Raw genomic sequence first — 16,309 nt, 5'->3', positions numbered from 1 at the left:
AGACGGACTTCTCGAGTCGATTTAAACTTTTATCAAATCTGAAAAGAAGCATATTCACGCTACATATATCAGCACTAACTCATTTCAAGCTCAGCTCAATCAAATAGATGCAAAGTCTAGCCACTTCTTAACTTGACGGTGTAACGGTATAAAATTGGTAACCGAAATTGAAATCTAATTAATCCAACATTCAAACCAACTTCATATACTTGATATACCAGCAAAATATCAGTATATATATCATATTATATCAATATCTCAGAAGTTGGGAATTTCAAATACAAGCTACTAGTTGTTCAAGTCGTCATTCAACTTCAAATACGTCAAGAATTATCATTCGAACTCAAACTCGTCAATTCGAATTCAATTACATTCACTTGAATTCTGAAATGAAGTTATATAATCTCAATTATCAACTTTCATTCTCCTTTCAATCTCATCATTTTTAAACAACTTCAATTATTGATCAAGCAATCAAAACTCAAACCGGCGGCATAACGATTCGAAACTGGTAATTCCAAAAACTTAAACATCAACCAAACTATAATCTAAACATGATATGAATATCAATATAACCCCAAAATCTCGAAATATACAGCCCCTAAAAATCAGATTTTCGAAAATGCTTCAAAACTTCATATCAAATTCAATCGTCAGTCTTTTACCGATTCGTCTTCGAATATATATTCAATGCTAGCTCAATCACATGTATTATCAATAATAATTTAATTCCATCATCTTCACCAAAATTCAACTATGATCGAACTCAAGAAAATATATATCAGAACGAAGCTCTCAGAGCAGTGATCGCAGATATATATTCAAATCTGAGTTCTGATGGACGAATCACAAATAATCGAAGCGTTAGACAGGGCTGAAATGGCGTGGGATGTTTCTGAAGTTTCTTCTCCCTTCTTTGCTGGTGTTCACGTGGAAATGATGATGCATCAAGTGGGAATCTAGATATATATATAGGTTTATTTGCGGTTTAGTCCCTACAAACTTTGATATTTACAAATCAGACCTCGGCCAATCTTTTTAATTCAATTTCAATCCCAAATAATTTTAGAATATTAGAATTTTATTCTAAACTCTAAAATTCTCAAATTAAATATTCATGGATTAAAATTAAAAATAACAATTGCACTTTATCCCTTGAAACTTCGATATTTGCAAATCAACCCCGGATCGAGTTGCATCTTCAAATTAAATCCTCTTGAATTTTCAACCTCAGAATTAAATCTTAAATTCCATAAATCTTCAATTTAAATATTTAATATTTTAATTTAAGAATTCCCGAAATTAAAATCTTAAAATCCGTAAATTCTCAAATTAAATATTTTTAACTCGGAAATTAAATCTCTAAGTTCCATAAATTCTTCAATCGATATTTTCCCAAATTCGGAATTTAAATATCAATTGCGTAATTAAGAACTTAATATGTTCGGGCCTTACAGGAAGCCTTTTGTAAAACCACCGCCAACAAAAGATAGAAATCGATGGTCACAATAGATTGGACCAACATTCTTTGAACCATCCAACCACAGTCGATCTATTACTCACCAAATCCCAGGCAAATTTAACAGAGAATCTGTCATTGGTAGACCTCTGCCATATTGCAATATATTTAGATGCATGATGAATAGTTACTTCCAAAACAGTAAATGCAACATCTTGAGGAAGCACTTGAAGTAGCCGATCAAGCTTCCAATGTCTGCCTTCCAAAAACCAATTAACAAGCATGTTCGACTGACCCTGTATTGGAACAAAAGAGGATAAAAGACCATCCGGGTGCCAGGAATTGAACCAAAAGCTAATATCGCCATCTCCAATTCTCCATCTAATTTCTGATTCAGCTAGATCCCTAACCTTCATTATTCTACGCCAAGTAGTAGAAATGTTTTGCATGGTGCGCACCGCTGCCGGAGGATCTATTCTACTGTATCTCACATGTAGAAAGCGACTCCAAAGAGAGTCCACCATCCTGAATCTCACCCAAACATTTATAGAAAATGCAGTAACCGCATCCTTGAGTTTCCGAATACCCAAACCGCCTTAAAAAACCGAAAGAAATACCTTCTCACAAGCTATCCAATGTATATTCTGCCCTCTAGGTTTCGAAACCCATAAGAAATTAGCACACAACATTTCAAATCTAAGCAAAATAGTTCCCGACGGTTGCAAAACCTGAAACAAATAAATCGGCATAGAACAAAGCACACTATTAATCAGTACGAGCCAACTCCCAAAAGATAAATGTTGTGTCTCACACCCTTGCAGTTTGTTCCGAGAATTTGGTATAATGTGATTAAAATAAGAACTCTTACGTTGCCCCAAAAAAAATGGCGCACCTAGATATTTGAGTGGCAGCATACCCTCCCCAAAACCAGTAAAAGAGAAGTATTTTCCTTTCTTTTCCCGCGAGCACTTAGAAGATGTCAAGATAATACTCTTCGCATCATTAATCCGTTGACCCGAACACTGCTCATAGTGATACAAGAAATCTCTGATTTTTATGATGCCAAGGATCGATCCATTAGAAAAAATAATAAGATCATCAGCATAGGCCAGGTGAGAAAGACTGAAATGGCAACCTGTATGGTATTGTAGACTTCTCTAGCGAGCGAATAAATTATCCAATCCCCGAGAAAGATATTCAGCTGCAATAACAAACAGAAGCGGTGAAATCGGGTATCCTTGTTGAATCCCTCTGTTCGATGAAAAAAAACCTGATAAATTACCATTGAAATTAACTGAAAACCAGCAATTATCAATACACCAACGAATTTGATGACAGACTCCATCAAAAAACCCGAATGCTGGAAGCATCTGAATCAAGAAGTCCCACTGCACTCTTTCATAAGCTTTAGCTATATCTAACTTCATGATAATATTCCCTCCTCTGATTGGATAGTTAATATGATTAACCATTTCCTGTGTCAGCAGAATATTATCAGAAATCAATCTACCAGCAACAAAACCACTTTGAGAAGGAGAAATAATTTTGGGATGAGATCATGCCTATCAGACGATTGCCACAAATTTCACATAATTCGTTAATTAAGAATAAGTTTATGTTTATGTTCATGGTTTGATGTTTGTCCTAGTTTCATGATTTCCATAAGATTTTAAGTGCTTATATTTCATTTAAGAACGAAGTGGAATGTTTCAGGATATGCATGAAGTTTATTTTCAAACTCCATAAGTTAAGTATTAAGATGTCCACGTTTAAGCCCTTTCCATTACAATTAATTTTGAATATCATGTCCAAATCTTTAAAGTTTAAAGTATCACGATGTTTTCATTCATGTTTTCAAGATTAAATCACTTTATAGTTATGTTCAGGTCATTTTAAGTTTAAAGAATTTTGAAGTTATTATGTTAATGATATTCATGTTTTTAATTTTGTTGAGTCTTTAGACACACTATACTTGAATGGTGCAGATGGTTTAGCAGTTTTGATTTAAAAAGCTTTGGTAGCACGACTGAAGAGTCCAAGAGGCAAAGACATTGCATGACACGACAGTTCCGAAGCTCTGATGTTATTAAAGCGAAGATATTTACAATTTTTTATTTATATCATGTTGTTACAATATTTTGTGCATAATGTTTAAAAGTAAAGATTTTATTATTTTCATTGTCGGCCTTTTGAGGATGAATTTTAAGTATTCAAAGTTTTAATCTTTTTAATGTTTATTTAAGTTTGATATCGTTGTGTGGATTTCTCGACTATTTTCAAATGTATTTCATGTATATTGTTAATCTATTGAACTCACATTCCCTTATCCTATTTAAATATTAGTAGTAGGTTTTGACGTTCCGTATTTTAGATGGTCTTTGTTGTAGGGTTGCATTGGTATTTCTTTGACTTTGTGAATGTTCAGTCATGAGTTTTATTATTATAGATTTAGATTTTAAATTATTTTGGATTTAGTGTGATGCACTCCCTGCATTGTTTTAAGTTTCGAAAAATTTTCCCACCCTTTTTTCCGCAACTATTTTCATTCAATGTTTAAAATACGTAACATCACAGTTGGTATCAGAGCGATTGGCTCTGGGTTATAGTTCGTTCATGCAATCTCGCCAAGGACTCGAATTCTCCTGCCTCTATGACTATAAGTTCTATGTTCGAAAATTTTCGATTGTGATTCTCATACGATTATGATCACGCGTGCGATTTTCTACATAAAAATTTTCGTGTGTTGGATAGATTTTTGGATTGGGATCGTGATGAGTCTGACTTGATTAAGAGTATCTTGGGGAAGTAATAATTTGTTGTTCAAAAATATTGTGATATTGGTATTACTTTTCCATTTGGGTTAATAGGAAGATCTTGTTTTACTAAACTAAGTTATCATTTTAGATTTAAGTCGATATACTTTGGATGCTGTTGTTTGGATTAAAAGATTTCGTTACGGCACAGAAATTTTTGATGAAAAATTTTCTTTCGACATTGCGGATAATATTATTTTCTTTTGGTGTTGCATTTACACCATGAGGAATGTACGATGATGATTGAATTTCTGATTGGGTACCCTTGTTGATAGGATTGTTTTTGGTGTTGTTGCTCTAAACTTTTAGAAGATCGATTGTGAATTAAATTTTGACAAGAAAAAAAATGAAAATGAGAAATTTCTTTTGAGGTTACAAGGTTAAGTTTTGTGAAATAAGCTTATTTTTGAAGTTGATATTTTAATCGCTGAGTTTTAATGCATAAATTTGAAGATAAAATTATGGGTCGCAGTTGTTTGAGAATAGACATTTGGATTGTACCAGTAAATGCAATTGGTGAATTTGTAGTATGATGAATTTGTATTATTAAGGAGATTAAAATTAACGTCAAACTTTGGGTTATATGTTTAAGTTCATGTTAACAAGTGGTTGGAATTTCACTTATGATACTAAGTGTAGTGTAAAATCTCAAATTTTGAGTTAAGGGTGAGACAATGAAATTGGGAACCAGACATATAAGTGTGGGATTGTATAGATTAATTTGATAAAAACCTACGTTGTTGGAGATTGATCGTTCGAATTTCGAGGACGAAATATACGTTTACTTATTGTGTTAAATAATGGTTTTTTGAAATTTATTTATGAAGTATAAAGTTATAATTAAATTATTTGATATTAGGTATATGCCTAATATATTTTATGTCTTGGCAGATAGTTTAATGTTTTTCTCGGTTGAATTGATTTTGAACTGAGAAATCAAGACTAGCTTATGAACGATATCGTACTGAATGATTTTATGAGTATTTTGAGTATAATATCGCTATGGTTTATTTCTAGTATCGGGAGGAGAAAATTGTATTAACCCAGTTTGAGTCGTGTTGGACTGAATACTTTTAATGTAGTCATTCCATCTAACGTACAATTATTTATTTCTCCTCACCCCACCCCAATTTATTTTATTGTCCCCTTGTATCCCCATCATTTTCTTATTTCCCCTCCAATAACACGATTTCCTCCATCTTCTTCCTCCCACTTCTCAATCTTCATCTCTCCATCTCACCTCCCTTTTTGCAGCTGCCGTGCATGGCTCATATCTCCTTCATCCAATGTCCAAACTTCAATCTATTTGAAGTTTTATATTCCTTACGTCTGTAATTAACTTCGATTTGAATCTTGAATCACTATTTTTTATGGTCAATTCATCCTTGATCGAAGCCTTCTTGTAAAATGTTTTTGCACAGATTTTCTATTCCATTTTTTCATAGATTTTAACTTTGATTCTTGGTGTCTTCTCACCATGTAAAAGTTTTATTTTGAGATTAGGAACAGCTGAACCAATTCCTGGATTTCATCTTCCTTTGGCTGCCTTTCGAGCATGTATTGATTTCATTTGTGTAAGGCTAGATCTCCACCAAGGTCCATGTTATTTCGGTTCTTCGTAGAACAAAGGCAAGTGCAAGTTTTTAAAGCTTTTGAAACCCATTCAAGATATTTTGTATTTTGATAAAATGATATGTATCAAGATGTTATATGATGATTTATTTTGATATATGTATGCATGATTTTCAAGAATTTCAAGAGCATGAAGTTTTGATTTTTACGAGATCGTGAAACCTAAGTCGTTATTGTCAAGTTCTAGAGTTGATTCAAGAGATTCAGGTTTTTTTTAGATTTGAGGTGTTCTTAAAGTTTTAAGGATTGTTTTATTCATACATTATAGCATAATTAGTATAAAATATCATATTTTTAAGTGTTGAGTTAGTTCGAGTTAAAACTTGGAAATGAGACATGTGTTCGGTGGCACCGGATTAGCGATACTTGTTACAATTTTGATTATAAAGAATAGTGAAATAATCCAAATGATATGAGGTTAATTTTATTTGAAATCTAGCTTATTTATCTACAACTTTCATGTTTTTAGTTTTGTTCAAATTGTTTTGGATGTTAGGCCAAAATCGCCCTGAAGTGCATCGATTGTTTTGAATTTCCTGCACTGACCAATCTCGGGAGAATGAGCTTAACCTTTTACTAAAAAATCCAATTATGGTGAAACTAGGGAATTGGAAATATACGATAAAGAGCTAAAAATTTTATGTTTACCACATTTACAAATTCCAAACTTAAAATATAGTTTACGCGCCTGCAACATGCTACTATAGAACAGGTATCGCTCGAGCGTGAGATCTTACAGCTCGAGGTAGAATGGTTCTGCCCCTAACACTTTGCCTGCATGTTTTTAAGTTCTAAATGCATTTTTATGATGTACTAAGGTGTTTTAAGTTCGTTTAAGAGTTCCCATGCAAACAATTTCAAGTTTTATGTCAAGAACGAAAAGAACGACTCACGTGAATCGATTATGTTAAGTATGCATGTACATGTCTAAGTTTCACTCATGAAACCTAATTTCAATATGTAAGTATGATTTTTATCATCTACGTCATGCATAAAGTTATCGAGTAAGGCTTTAACGATCACGACATGTTAAAGTTACGACGTATGAATGATGAAGGAAGGATGAAATGATAAGACAATGATGCTGATGCTTCACAATGATGAAAGATATGATGTTATGATGAATGTTAAGATAATGAGAACAATTATGATGATACATGAAAGGTTTCGATGTCTTATGTGTCTTTGTGGTGGAAAATACGGGATTGGTACTTCGAGATGGGCGCCGGAGGGACCTTTCCAAATCTACAGGACTAGAACTTCGTGATAAGCTCCGGAGGGGCCTTTCCAATTATGGGTTAAGCAACGGAAAGACACGGGATTGAAACTTCGGGATAAGCTCCGAATGGGTCTTTTGGTAACGCTCAGTCGTATCATGCCCAAATTACCCAACTCAAATCAGATAAACAAAATATGCAGTAATGAGAGTAGGGATCGTTACCATAAGGAAAGTGAAATTTATCTTGTTCTAAATAAAATGAAAGGGGTTTTGAGTTGTAGCGATCCTACCCGGATCCACTACCTAATCAGAGTTAAGAGCATAATTAAACATGCATAAAATAAATCGCTGCGGAAGACTTAAATAAAAACCGGCAGAATACAACCGATTAAACCAATTCGATTTATACAACCAAATCAATAAATAGCCTAAAGGCAAAACCTACAGCTAATTCTGCTGTCTTCACTTGGTCACTGGCTACTCCAAGCTCCTGGTGCTCAATCCTGCACCTACACCTGCCCCGTCGAATGGGGTGTCCAAATACACAGAAAAGACTGGACGTGAGCTCTAAGCTCAATACGAAAGCACTGGGTAAAACATACAAATATGATGCATGCAAATGATAGGGTATCCATATCTGGGATAACTGTATATAACTGCTCAGTAATGGCGCCTAGGATATGAGTGGTACAACCCGGGGAGCAAACCCTGTCGACACTGCTCATTCCTATAGGATGTGGACTGTGTCCCCAGATGCTAATCACTCATGACCCGTCAGTCACTGAGCACTAGACATCAACCATCCAGACAGGGCTGAGCGGCCCTACATGGCTCATCTCACAAGATGGACAGGCAAAATATGATATGCACATGCTGCATAATAATATGACACACAAATGCAACATATAAGCATGAAAAACCCACTGACTATCTCAGTCTGTACTTGCGTACCTTACTACAGGCAGTTCTTAGTAGTCCCACTCTAGGTTCCAAGCCTATCATCAACTCTACAATGCAAATATCCATGCATCATTATTTAAGCTCTAAAAGCCTTAACTAAGCTATTGCATACTCCTAAATAATTTAAGGAGACCATAGCTATACCTGCGTCCGTCGTCAGCCCGCTGATGGCGACTATCTCGCAACTAGGGGTACACCCCTGCCGCAGCTCCACAGCCTCGTGCACTGCTCCGTTACTCGAGCACTGCTCCGCTACTATGTCAGACACTGTCCGACTATACTAAAATATGCTCCTTACTCCAACTCTAAAATAAGAGTACCCAAAGCCCTAAAATAGAGCCACGAGGGCGAAGGAGAGGAATTCAGTGCGCTTTGAAATGAAGCCCTCGCACCTATATTTATAGACAACGATCGGAAGCTCCGTTCCTGATCGGAAGCTCCGAACGTGTAGATCGAAAGCTCCGTTCCTCCGATCGGAAGCTCCGATGCCACGTGTCAAACCCAACCACATGCAACCACACACCTGTCACCGACAGCCGATCGGAAGCTCCGATTGCTGATCGGAAGTTCCGATCTCCATGCTTCCGATACGGTTCCGATGTCACCAAGATAGGAAGCTCCGATCCTGGATCGGTGGTTCCGATCCCACTCGAGTCTTGGGCTCTTCTAAGCCATTTTCGAGTGTCCTGGATCCATTTATGAACTCCGTTAACCTATTTGGAATTTCCTTAATCATGTTTTTACTTAATCTAAACATGATTACACGATTAATATACTCATTAATCACTAATTCTGGATACGGGTTACTACATTCTTCCCCCCTTAAAAGATTTTGTCCTCGAAATCTAAGGTAAAACCTCGAGAACGTACAAGAAACACTTGCTCGAGTGTCTGGTCGAAATATCCTCCGACACACTCAGACTCCCGTCGAATTCTCTGCAAGCTTCATTACTGCTGAACTGCATAAACATTTTCCCAGCTGAAAATTACTGCGCTATTGGTCGACAATCGAACTTCCCTTGTGCTAGTGTATCATAACACTGATACATCTTTCACTCGAACCACGATCTTCCTGACCACGAAGGATACAAAAGCCGCTTGATCAAGATTATCGTCTTAAAAGAAATCTTATACTGACAAAGACCAAGTCATAACTTGACTGGCTTACGACAATCGTCGAATCACTAATCAAACTAACCATCTAATGGTTCCAAAAGTTCTTGGTGCTTAACACTTCTAGTTAGGAAATACTTTTCCCAACACTGTGCCGACACAACAAAACTCAAATTTCTCCCTAAGAGAATCTAGTTGTTCAAGTCTATACTTCAACGTAACTGCTCAGAATGTTCCCTAGACTGGTTATCCTCCCCACTCTCCCTAAAGCACAACCGGCTTCCCAAGGAATACTGGGAACTTAAACCATCATGTCTAGTACATTCTGCTGTCCACGTTTCTTAGTATAACCTCAACACTATGCCCTGATGATAACTATCATCACTTGCAATTCATGACGCTACGTCATCTCCTAGCCATTGGCCTGCGAAGTCACGCATACATTGCAATGGAAGTCATTACACCTCTAATGATCTGCATCATCTCAACCATAGGTTATTCACCCATGAATCTCAATCGTTAGAAATCCTCCTGATAGTTATACATACTCGCAATCACTGTACGCTCATCAATACTAAGGCAAGCTCCCACCAATATGCTCGACTGGGACATTCCACAGTGCACAGACATATGGAAACGCTTCCTATTCTGTCTCGAAACTTGACAGTCATTGCACCTGGTATAACTCAACTCAGAGTCTCTGATAATACCATCAGCTCATACCAACCTCTCAAGGTTGAGCATACTGATCCTGGAACTAAATCCCAATGGATTCTCAATAGTCAAATCGCTCCCTTGCCGAACGCATCAGTCTCAGCACTGAACGATCTAATTCATCGATTCCCTAGTCTATCATGGGAAATACTTGTGCTTGAAGTAACTTGCCACACAATGCGTCTCTGATTGTCGTTTATTGCTGCAACGCAATATCTTTGACAAACAGTCTGCATAGATGAGACTCACTGACTCGAAAGAAATAACTTGATCCGTCACGATCTTGCGAAATCTTCTATCCCAAAGGCAAACCTCGTTGGCTAATAAGTCGATCCTTAACTATCTTAGTCACACATCGCACATCACTAGCTGGAAGATTAGTGACACAACCTGCTAGATCTCGAGGATCAGATCCTAGCTAATGTCACACAGATCAGACAACTGATATTTCCTTGCTAATGTCCATTAGCATTCCCAACTATTCATCGGATCCAAACACAACGGTACACATAGATGCCCTCACTTAACCGAAATGTCCGGTCAACAATCTTCACTATTGTTGTTCAATGGAAAACTTCTCACATGAAACAACAACATGATCCTTTCATGACCTATTGCTATCTAAGCAATTGATTGGATCAATATCAGTTTCCTTCTTAACAAGAATGCACTATACTGGAAACTACCAACTCCCTTGCTTGTCTCCACTGTCAAGTTAGCACCTAACTTGATCATACAAGTCCACTTGCAATCTTTCCCGATTACAGCAATCCCAAAAGATTCATCTCTGGCGATCATTGAGACTAAATAACTCAAATCTCCGGTTTCTCTGAGATGATATTCAGTACTCATCCTATAAGCATTTACTCGAAAAAATACTATCCCAAGTATTTCTTAATTGCTACATCCTTATCAACCCTGATTGGCTCAACCAATCGAATTTGTCGATCTACTTAAGCTCGCACTTATCAGATCAAACCACCACTGATCATTCAACCTACATGGCTCGGTCAATAACCATGACTCAGCTGCCACAAAGAACCATTTCCAAACAGTGTCAGATCACGGTACATAAGTAGTTTACTTGGCACAAGTCCTGCGCCTTTTCAGTACTACTAACCGCTACTTCGTATTCTGAACTTAATCATCCTAACTCTGACAGAGTTACCCAATAACCACTAGTAGTCACTAGCACAGATCCCGTGCCACCTTAGAATTACTAATCTTTGTCTTGTTCACCCAAGGCAACATCAAGATAAGCTAAGCCTATTTCCTCCCCATGAAAAATCCTACGCTCACTTTCTGAAAATATCAGACAGTATTTAGTGCAACCACTGGACTCACTGTCCTTACCTCGTTCATTCAGAATGAACATCACGGCTCGTCAAGTCCGAGAAGAATAACTAAAGAATCCCAAAGATTTCCATAATCTTCGGACACTATCTTGATTATATCTCTCGTTAAGATTGTGCAACAGTTAAAGACTAAGGTATCTTACCTCAATAACCCACCTGGACTACCACCAAGGTTTCACGGGTATAGGCCATGCTTCCCACATCTTAATTAGTCATGTACAATCCCCAACATCTGATATAATCCCTCGCAGATGAAGTCATTCATCATGGAGTAGTCTTCGCATTCGAGTCTAAGTCTTTAAAACAACATTCCATCCAGTATCTTGGATAATTCCTATCACAAGGAAATTCTAACCACAACTCTGATAACAACCCCTAGTCATCACTGGTAGAAATCCGTCCACCTACTAGATCCACACGCCTAGCAGTAACCCAAAGGTTAATACCTATCTACTCAAGGTACACACTCGTCAAGGAAATCCCTCCAAAGAATGGTTCCCATAGCAGAAAACTCAAACTATATCTCTGGCACACCAGAAGATATCGAACCATCGATATCAAACTTGATATCTAATCCAAGGTCATACCTCGTCGTGACTGTCACCAAATCCCTAAACTGAGTAGCCTTCCCACCGCCATCTCCTGAAGCACATGGCTCCCAGGTAAACTCTGAAGTACAAGGACTCCCAGAGTAATACTGGCATAGGGTCGCGCCCCATCATGTCTGGTCATGGTCATAGTCCACAACTCTCGGCATATACTGGACCTGGTATCCCTGATGAAAACCTATCATCACAAGCCTCAACCTAACAAAGGTCAGACAGCCTGTTCTAAGGAAACAACCTAGAACAAAGCCCAAATGTTCTAAACCGAACAATACCCTTAATGACTCTAGATGAGTCCACTCATCGCTGGCACTAATATAGTCCACTGACTAACTAGGTCAATCCTAGGAAAACGCCTAGACTAACCGCAAGTCAAACAGTCACAGTCGGCCCACTCAATTCTCATGAGCTGCAATAGTTGAACGCTAATCAACTAAAACAATGCCAATCCTAGCAAAATCACTTGCAATCATTCACGAATTGCTGTATAGGTAAAACATGTATCATTGTTTCCATTTATGTACAATTTCTCAAATACAATCCCATGTAATACATACAGTATTCAAAATACAATGAAATGTACAATCGAACTCGAAATGATACAACCAAAGTATGATGATTCATTACAACTGAAATACTGTTTACAACTACAATGATACAGTATTTAAATCATCGTACTAGTCTTCGTTTCTTGAGCATGAAGCTTCTAATCGACACATGCATCGATACAAGCATACTCCCGACCAAGTCTCTCTGCATGTCCTACTACGAAGAACTCCGGAGAAATGGCTCGTGATAGCTAATCAACTATGCTCTGCGTCAGTGCATGTAAGTCGACCCCTCTTGCTCACAATCTACCATCAGCGTTCTTCTTGTATTCATATCATGCTTTTGAACATTAAGTTTCCCGTGTGCCTACCGAAAGTATCGATATCAGCATACCGGCAAAACCATGTTCTGCATGAGGTTAAAGACCTCGCTCTCGAAACCTGTCATGCTTTAGGCACTTGAGGCATTCTCTGGTGAAGGTCTATCTGACAATCTCTCCAACTACTAGTGGAGAATCTTCAGAGTAGTGTAATCATGGTATGGACTGTACAGATGCAAGCATCAAGTGCGTCCCATCCAATGCTCTGCCACTGCCTCTGACATCCGGTACTCGATCCAAAGCTAGGATCCACATGAGTAGAAGTCTTGAAAACTCGGACACGATCCATCACTCCTGTCCGCACTTGCTGGAATCCCATGAGCCAAATCTTCAGAAATCCTGCTGATGATGATAGTCTCTGGGCAAACTAATTGCCGCATCATCACCTCTTCCAAGGTCTCATCAATCCTATAAGGATAACCCAAATTCTTATTAGTATATCCCATGTCTCTTGCATGCATATGCTCTAATACCAATAAATGTAGCGACCCTACCCGGATCCACTACCTAATTAGAGTTAAGAGCATAATTAAACATGCATAAAATAAATCGCTGCGGAAGACTTAAATAAAAACATACCGGCAGAATACAACCGGTTAAACCAATTCGATTTATACAACCATATCGAATAAATAGCCTAAAGGCAAAACCTACAGCTAATCCTGCTGTCTTCACTTGGTCACTGGCTACTCCAAGCTCCTGGTGCTCAATCCTGCACCTACACCTGCCCCGTCGAATGGGGTGTCCAAATACACAGAAAAGACTGGACGTGAGCTCTAAGCTCAATACAAAAGCACTGGGTAAAACATACAAATATGATGCATGCAAATGATAGGGTATCCATATCTGGGATAACTGTATATATGTAGTAACCCTTACCCGGATCACCTACTAAACAGAACTTAGGCATGCAATTAACTTAATAAAACAGATATCAGAATAAAACTGCGGAAACCAATAACATTATACAATCCCAAGAAAAGGAATCTGTAATTATCCAATAATATACAACCAAATCGAATAGCTGTATAAACCCAAACAACAGTAATAAAACCTAGACGAAGCTCCAGCTGGCCAACCACTGACTAGCCCCTCCTGGATCCACCCTCCTCGTCCAATCGCAAACCTGCCCCATGGAATAGGGTGTCCAGAAAATACAGAGTACGAGACGTGAGCATAAAACGCTCAGTGCGAGAGTATGAGTATACATGCATGCAAAGTGAACTCCCAATAGACTCGAGGTCAAGGATCAGATAACAGAGACAGACCGGGCCCTGGTATGTAGCACGCTGTGCCGTCGCTTCAGGAGGTGGCTCCCATACCGAGATAACCGTGGAAACGCCGGACCCAAATCGATGGAAGTCCATCCACTAACAGGATAGGGTACAACCCTACTACAGACATCTCGAAGGAGATACAGCAAGATGCAAATGAATGCAGCATAATATCATGGCATATAAATCATGCAGTCACATAATACATGCATACTCAGTCAGGATATCTCGAACAGTACTTCTGTACCTCAAAACAGTGCAAGCTCTACCAACTCTAGGTCCACGCCTATAGTGTTCTCTACACTGCCAAATGATACTACTATCATTAAAGTGCTCTAAAAGCCTTAACTAAGCTATTGCATACTCCTAAATATTTATAGGGAGCAAAAGCTATACCTTCGTCCGTTGTTAGCCCTTTGATGTCGATGCCTCCAGAACTTGGGCACAACTCCGCTACGACTACCGAACGCCTCTCCGACCTCCGGACCAAGCCTAAGAAGACTAGAACAGCTCCAAAAGGACTAGAAATAGAGAGGAAATCCGGAATTGGCAAGGAGAAATGAAGTCTCGGCCTTCTATTTATAGACAACGATCGGAGCTTCCGATCCCTGATCGGAACGTCCGAACCTCGATCGGAACGTCCGATCCTGCCATCGGAGCTTCCGAAGATCCTGATCTGCCACGTGTCAAAATATCACTTGATGACTCCGGATAGGGGTGATCGGAGCCTCCGGTCCTGATCGGAGCTTCCGATCCAGCCACACGTCATGGATGACGTAATATCATCGGTGCCTCCGATCTTCATCGGAGCTTCCGATCCCGATCGGAGCTTCCGATCGTCCCTTCGGAGCTTCCAATCCGTCCAATCCCCAATTTATTTAATTAGCATTAATCCTTTAATTACTCAATTAGGGTACGGGCTACTACATTCTCCCCCACTTAAGATATTTCGTCCTCGAAATCAGATCTTAAGTATCGAATGCAAATACAGAAATCAGAAACATTCTTTATTAAATCAAACGTTTACAGAGTTTGCAACTGAATACAACTTAAAGAATGAAATCAAAACAACTCAAGATGGTCTTTACGCATCCTGTCCTCAAGCTCCCAAGTAGCTTCCTCAGTGCCTCGGCGCTGCCACTGAACTAAAACCAAAGGAATGACTTTGTTCCGTAAAACCTTATCCTTATAATCAAGGATGCGAAGAGGTTTCTCAACATAAGTCAAATCCTTGTCTACCTGAACCTCAGACCGCTGCAGAATATGAGATTCATCCGCCACATACTGTCGCAACAGAGATACGTGGAACACGTCGTGAATACTGGATAGATGCGATGGCAAAGCTAGTCGATAAGCCAAATCGCCAATACTCTCCAAGATCTCAAACGGACCGATAAATCTGGGAGACAACTTGCCCTTAAGGCCAAATCTGAGAATCTTGCGGAAAGGTGACACTCTCAGAAACACTTTCTCCCCGACCTCGAACTGCAAAGGCCTACGCTTGATATTAGCATAACTGGCCTGACGATCCTGTGCAGTCTTAATCCGTTTCTTGATTTGATCAACAATGTCTATCGTCTGCTGGATAAACTCCGGTCCCTCAGCCTGTCTCTCCCCCACTTCTACCCAGAAGAGTGGAGTACGACAACGTCGCCCATATAACGCTTCAAAAGGTGCCATCCCAATACTAGTGTGATAGCTGTTGTTGTAAGCGAACTCGATCAACGGCAAATGATCCTGCCGGGCTGAACCAAAATCCATGACGCACGCTCTAAGCATATCCTCTAACGTACGGATAGTGCGCTCTGACTGACCATCAGTCTCCGGATGATAGGCTGTACTCAAACTGAGAGTAGTACCCAACGCACGCTAAACACTCCCCCAGAATTTAGAAGTAAACCTGGGGTCCCGATCACTGACAATGCTCACAGGCACTCCATGAAGCCGGACGATCTCCTGAATGTACATCCGTGCCATGCGATCCACAGAGTACTCTCGGCTATAGGCAATGAAATGCGCTGACTTGGTGAGTCGGTCCAACACCACCCAGATAGCATCACAGTTCCTCGGGGATACCGGCAAATGGGTCACAAAGTCCATAGTGATAAACTCCCATTTCCATTCAGGAATAGGCAGACTGTGAAGCAATCCTCCAGGTCGTCGGTGCTCTGCCTTGACCTGTTGACACACCAAACATCTCGAAACAAACTGATAAACACTACGTTTCATTCCCTTCC

This window comes from Henckelia pumila, chromosome 3 (genome assembly GCF_033568475.1).
Source record: "Henckelia pumila isolate YLH828 chromosome 3, ASM3356847v2, whole genome shotgun sequence".
Lineage (NCBI taxonomy): Eukaryota > Viridiplantae > Streptophyta > Magnoliopsida > Lamiales > Gesneriaceae > Henckelia > Henckelia pumila.
The sequence above is the reverse complement of the archived record's forward strand: the minus strand, read 5'-3'. Positions refer to the sequence as shown.